Source organism: Cavia porcellus, unplaced genomic scaffold (assembly GCF_034190915.1).
Source record: "Cavia porcellus strain 051 isolate PalLab524CR breed Dunkin Hartley unplaced genomic scaffold, mCavPor4.1 scaffold_2, whole genome shotgun sequence".
Classification (NCBI taxonomy): domain Eukaryota; kingdom Metazoa; phylum Chordata; class Mammalia; order Rodentia; family Caviidae; genus Cavia; species Cavia porcellus.
In genome coordinates, this window is record NW_026947485.1 from 91263382 (window position 1) to 91270584 (window position 7203).

Below are 7203 nucleotides of genomic sequence, written 5' to 3' on the forward strand. Positions count from 1 at the left end.
AATCTTATTCCAGCAGAGAATGGAGATTTCTATATTTTTAGTGGGTATCGGTGGGGTAAGAGACTCTTCAGGTCTCAGGTAGCTGTCAGCACTTTGGTACAAACTCATTTGCAATTTGTCTCCTTACTTTTAATTGATTTTTATTATTCACCAAAGGAAAGAGATAAATATTTAAAATACAAGCTCTGTGTCCAACTTCCTGTGTGAATCTGCATTTTGATTCCATGTAAGAAATGTTGGGTTGCTCCACTAAAGAAGTTTGAAAATAACCTCAACTTATTTTTCTGTCTCCTCGGAGGAGTCTCATTGTCAAGGTTAAAGAAGTTCAACCATGCCTTCATTGGTGCCAATTTTAAAAGCATTATTTACTATGCTAAAGTGTACATGTTTATTCATAACTGAGTTTCCCCCAGATAAATGCTGAGACTGAGATGTAGAATGGCTAGATGTAGATTCAAGGTGCAGAATCAGTTTTTGACTTTTGGGGATGTATCTTTCCAGACAAAACCACCCTCATCCTCCCTCCCGCCCTGAGCATCCATGGCTTTGTGGTTTCCTAATAGGGCCAGTCCCACTCCCTTTCATTTTCTGGGCACCTGCCCTGTGTCCTCAAGTTTAGGCAGCTCCCACACATAGCCTTTCCAGCAACCCTGTGAGATTGGTTGCCTCTTCCCACCCCATCAAGGAAGCTCACAGAGAGCCAGCTGCTCTGTCACAAAGCAAGGGAAAGGTGTGCTGGAATTGGAAGTCATTTCTCAGAGTCACAAAAACCCACACTGTACTGGAATGTAGTTTGCTCTTTCCTTGGGAGAGGAAGTCACCTGCTTTCTCACTCTCTCCTCTAAAACCCACTTGGGTACCATTTTCCAGAGTCCTACTGAGTCCAAGGAGGAGTCCCTGTCCCACCTCCTGTGTTTAGAATGGGATTTTCTTTCTTTCTTTCTTTCTTTCTTTTTTTTACCGGTAACGGGGATCGAACTCACGACCACCTGCTTGCAAGGCAGGTGCTTATGCCGCTGAGCTAAATCCCCAGCCCCTAGAATGGGATTTTCAACTTGCCTGTTACCAGAAGCGTCTCACTTTGATTGGCAAATGGCATCATTCTGGGTGAAAGGTGTTGCACTTTTGGCCTCTTTTAGGCTGCAAATATAGAATCATGGCTCCTTCTCAATCCAGGCTGGGCCGTAAGCCAGTGTCTCTCCTCTGATTCCTCGTTCTACATCTGGATGTTGGAGAAGCAGCCAAAAACAGGGCACAAGAGCATGTGTGAAGGGGCAGCCATTGCCTTACCTAAACACCAACTTCCCTTTTGTCTCATATTGAGCCATAATTCCTCAGTCGAATTAGTTCTTTTTTACTTAAAGCAATACTCTTAACTCATGGATATTTCCTGAAGCCAGATTTCATGGCCCGTGTCAGAAATCTCTCTAAATCCTTGTAAGTTGTGCTTCATTCTGTAAGATGCATTTTTGAATGCTCTTGGGGCTTATCCATAACACTCCCTTCCCACCCCGACCCCTGTTCCACCCCCGGGTCTGGAGAGCACAGAGCACTCTGAGTACCAGGATAAATCCAGCTCGTTAGATCCAGAGCACAGAACTCAGAGCAGCACGAGCTGTCTTCACAAGGGCTCCCTTGGGCTGCTGGCGCCATGCACTTCATGAGTTGCCTCACAATCTCTGCATGACAGTCCTGTGTGCTTCCTAACATTGGTCACCAACACTTGGGCCTTTTCACCTTCACAGATCGGTTTAGGGCTGAGGGGCTTAGGCCCCTCCTCTGAAGCCTTCCCTGCTCAGATCAACCTGTGTCCTCCCCTGACTTTCTGGCGCCTCCCTTTCCCCCTCGGTAGTGGAGAGATGTCTACCACTTGTTGGTTCTTCCTGCCAACATTTCCAGAAGGATCTCCCGAAGCTCTTAGCTGGCTTTTGACAGTTTAGCCAGCCTGGACACACACCTTTCTACCATGTGTGCCTGAGGCTCTCAGTCACCGAGCAGGGGTCCCCAAAGATAGCTGCTTTCTGGGGACTTGGCACTCACACCAGTATGGCCTTCAGCATTCCTTGGGTTCATGAACTTGCATTTGATAGGTTGTATTTTCTAGCCAGTTCCTCAAAGCTGTCACAAACCAAGCAACTAACACCCTAAATATTAATTTAGAGTCTTTTTCTTTACATCCTACACAAAAATAAATTCTGAAGCTGGGGCATGGTGGATTACCAATATTGGGGAGGCTGGAGCAGGGATATCAAAGTGAGTTTGAGGCCAGTCTGGGCTACACAGTAAGCTGAAGTGCAGCCTGAACTACATAGCAAGACTATCTCTGACTGAAAAAAAAGAAGTGCTACAAATGGACAAGAGACGTAAAACGCTAAACTAAACATGAATTGGGAAAAAAAAATGAGTGACTTTCACTCCATAACTTGGATATAACTACAACTCAAACTAGATGTAACAAAAGTGATACAAATCAAACAATTGTGACAATTGTCTTTTTTTTTTTAATCAGTACCAGGGATTGAACTCACAACTCTGTGCTTGCAAAGCAGGCACTTATGCTGCTGAGCTAAATCCCCAGCCCCTAATTGTGACAACTGTAAAAAGAGGTCATAAGAAAAGTAAAAATAAAATTATTAAACTAGGATTTAAAAAGTGGTAATATAATATACCATTAAGGCTGAGGGTTTAGCTCAGTGGCACAAGCACCGCCTGGCAAGCACAAGGTCATGAGTTCCATCCCCAGTACAACAAACAAACAAAAATCCCATATATATATATATATATATATATATATATATATATATATTCTGTTAAGTGTTGATGCCCCTTATTTATTAAAAATAATTAATAATTATAAGGAATAAAAGAAAAAACTGACAGAAAAATGGGCAAAAGAATAACCAGAGAATCTGCACACCCAAAAACAGATGTTTATACACACATGTAACATATATAGGTACATATAGGTGACCCTTGTAGGTTAAAATATATTTACCCTCACCTATGATACATATGATAAATGTAAAACTGTAGAGATATGATTTCTAATAAGTCCGTACACAAATTTCAAACATTTTGCAATGTACTCTCAGTGATGCTTTGAGGAAACGGACATCTTTACTTGTTTGTTTGTTTACATATGGAATGCTGTGTGAACTTGCACGCCATCCTTGTGCAGGGGCCACGCTGATCTTCTATCACTTCAATTTTAGTGTATGTGCTGCTGAAGGGAGCACAGAACATTCTTGTATGGTGCTAGTGGGAAATTCCTGTCTTCTTACTCAGTTGCCTGTTGGCTCAGAAATTCAATTTCACGATCTACTCTGATGATACAATTTCTGAATAAAAAATTTTTCAGAAACTGATTCCTTGAACTTACAACTTATAAGACCAAATTACTGAAAATAATCTAAATGCTAATATGTAAATGTTAAAATGAATGATAACAACCACATATGGAAGCAGTGTGCAGTCAAAACAAGTTAGAAAAAAAAGATTTATATGATCTGATAATTTTTAAGATATTTTGTTAACTTTAAAAAGTGTACACAGTCAGAATGGTGGTGGTGTCTGCCTTGGTTGGGCTATAGTATTTGCCATCGAGTAACTGTGGCACAAGATAAAAAGCACAGAAATGATGCATGCAAGACAGAGGGGGCTGGGAAAGTCCAGGAAGTCAATGAGGGTCCAGGCAGGGTGGATGAGGACAATGAGGATCACAGTGATCAGGATGCCACCCAGCACATCCTGCAGGGGCAGAAAAATGGAAGCCAATGAGTGTTTTCTTGTTTCCCCCTTTCAAATGTGGTTAACTTCATATTAAAATATCATCATTTTGCTTTATTTTATAGAACATGTCCAAAGAAAAGTGTAGCTTTGTATGCCAGAGTGATTTTTGTGCACCTATGTTTATAGCAACACAATTTGTAATAGCTAAATCTTGGAAACATCCCTAATGCCTATCAACTGCAGAACAGGTGAAAAAAGATGTGGTATCTTTATATGATAGAGTCCTACTCAGCTATAAAGGAGGATAAACTTGAGGCTTTTATAGGTAAATGGATGCAACTTGAGATCATACTAATAAGTAAATTAATCAGACTCGTGTAAATATGTTGTCTAATTAGTGTAAAAAAGTAAATAAGATTCAAACTGTACAATAGATATTGTGAAAATGAAAAAGAAAATGCTCAAAATGAAAGAACACCTGGGATAGAGGAAAGTAGAAAATAAAGAAGAGAAAAGATTATATATATATATATATATATATATATATATATATATACACACACACACATATATGTGTGTGTGTGCATATATATACAAGATAGCTAGCTATACTGCTAATCTGTTTGTTCATCAAAAAGAACAGTTTATGTTTTCATTGTCTGATTGTTTGATCATTTTTATACCTAAATCTTATAATCTGAACAATCACTTTAAAGATAACAGTATGCAATATATTAGTGTCAATTTTCTTTTTTAAGAAATTCTGTATCATTTTTATTCTTTTATTTTGTTTTGTTATAAAATAATGTAAAAATTTGAAATGCAAATAGGAAAAAATGCACATAGTAAAATCATGTTTATGTTACAATTATGTTACATAAAATTATGCTACATAATTTTATTCCATTTTTTAAAAATAAATTCCTGTATTTCTTTCTGTTAAAAAAAAAAGGTATGCAAAGTAAAAAAAAAAAATCACACATACAAATATTATGTGCTACTTGCTTGGAAGACAGAAGAAGATATAAGGTTTCCCCCACCACAGCAAAAAAGGAAGAAAGTATAAGCAACAAAGAAATTAAACTGGGTATATATAAGAGCTAAGTGGTAACGTAGAAATGATAGAAAATAAGATTTCTATGCATATATAGTTTGTACTTTTAAATACTGTGTATGTCTCGTGTATTCAGATGTGAAGTTAACTACGATAGGATAGAGAACACGTGGAAACAAATCAATATAATGGTATGAAATTGATAATGTAACCAGAGATAGAAAAAAATAAGGCCAAGTTTTGAGTATATTCCTCTGACTGAATACGCTGAGTGAGATAAAGGCTAAGAACAGAAAAGAACTGCTGGAAATCCAACTTGACAGCAGGTTTGTTGTTTGGTAGGCGTATTCATGTAGTGACTTTAGAGTGCTGTACTAAGAGTATGACTATATTGGTATTTGAGAAACCCGGATCTTTACTATAGAGAAACGGTGATGATGAAAGTGGATTGAAGAAAATTATTACCCAATTATGGATTGGATTTGAAATGTCAAAGCTGTGTATGTGTGTGTGTGTGTACATGGAGATGAGTGTCTTAGTTACTTTTCTCTCATTACTGAGACAAAATATCTAAAACCCAAAGTTAAAGGAGGAAAGATTAATTCAGCTTACAGTTTATAGAGGTTTCAGTCCATAATTGGCTGGGTCCAAAGCAGGGTGGTTTGGCAGAGGGGAATCACAGAGGAGAAACAGTTTATAGCTGAGGAAGACAGCAAAAGCAAGCAAGAGAAGTGAGAGATAAACCTCTTCCCACCCCTTTTATCTTATCCACACTGTGGGTTAGGACAGTGCTAATCCAATCAGTGAATTGATCCAGCAATCACCCACCCTTAATGTCAGCACCCTTAATCCCAGCATTGCACCTTGGTCACAAACTCTGACTCAGCTGCCTATAAAAAGGCCCCATTTAAAAGTGCATTAGGCTGGAGGGGACATCTAGACACAAACCATAACAGTGAGCATGCATGCATGTGTATCCTGGTCACAAACCCCTTTATGAAATGTAGGGGTAGGGAGGCAGAGTTAAACTTGAGCCAACTTTATAGGAAATGGGATCCAAACTAGGTACTGAGAACAGGATGAGAGAGCAGGTTATTCCCTCCCCTGAGAACAGAACAGTTTATAGTCTGTGAAAATGAAACATGGAGAGACACAAAGTCACAGGAAATGAGACCCTGTTCCCAGCCCCTTGTAGGAAGCAGCCTGGCCAAGTGGAAAGAGCATAGGCTCAAGAGACTCTGAGAAATGACTTCATGTTCCTGTACGCCTTGTTCCTTGCTGTGTGACTCTGGATGTTCGGCCCTTATGGAGCCTCAGGTCACTTGCTTGTATGGGGAAATATCTACAATATTGCAGAGTTGTTGGAAAAACTATATTAGGAGAAGTGTATGAACAGTGGGGCACAGTATAGGTGCCCCTGAAATAGAATTTAGCATAATGATTACTAAGTCACGATACTACGTGAGGTATTAGAATATAATTTTTCTGGAAAATCTATAGTGTTTCTGTCTTTTGAATTAGACATATCACTTCTCAACATTTATGGAGTAATAGACATATACAAAGTTGTGGATTATAATGCTGATTTCAGTATAACAATACTTTCAAAATTAGCAACAATTAAAGTATACTGAAATTAAATTTATCAGGTATAGAAAAAGAAACCTAAACATATGGTTAAATAAGATACATAAAACTAAATTGTATAATGATAATTTTTAAACTTACTTGGGCAGGGGAACCTAAAGATGAAATTTTTATATGAAATCAAAATAAATGGAGATAAATGGACAAATACATAGATTTATATATTTATAAATTATTTTTTGATGACGAAGAGAATTTTCTAAGTTAAAATAATGCAGAGAGACTATAAATACCCCTTCTCACTCTATTATTCTTTTCATACTTATTAGTGGACATTCTTTGATAAAGAAAATCTCTCCCTTCTGGCCCTCTCACTAGCACCGCAGAAGTTTTCTTTGTCCTTCTAATTTTTGTAACACTATGAACTCATGAATTCTTTATGTGGTGACTCATAACAGTCATTATTCTTTCTCCTGCTCAATCTGTCCCAAATTTGGCAGTAGAAAAAGCTTAGCTGGCTCCTGCATGTTTTTGATCTGTTTCTGCTGATCTCTGAGCACCTCCAGGCTCACTCTGCTCCTTTCTTCCACCAGAAGATGTCTCTGACACCCTGGCTTGTTTAGCAGAGTCTTGGTATTTAGAAACCAAGATCTGGGTGCTGAGTGTGCTCAGTACTCCTGGAGCTTCGGAGATTATAGACTCACTGGTAGACTCTCAATTGTGTTACATCTGCTTTCTTATTTAGAAAGAAGACCCTTTTATTTATGTATTTGTGTCAGGAATAACAAATGTAAAATGCATAACTTTACCCTTTTTCCTTCATCTTAGAGACC

The 7203-nt window shown here is 38.3% G+C and overlaps 1 non-coding gene across 1 annotated transcript; it reads right to left on the minus strand.

Moving 5' to 3' along the window:
• Positions 1–3133: 3133 nt before the first annotated feature.
• Positions 3134–3236, minus strand: LOC111754546 (U6 spliceosomal RNA). Its single transcript, XR_002789222.1, has one exon. It is a non-coding gene; the product is annotated as a U6 spliceosomal RNA (small nuclear RNA).
• Between the last annotated feature and the right edge of the window lie 3967 nt (positions 3237–7203).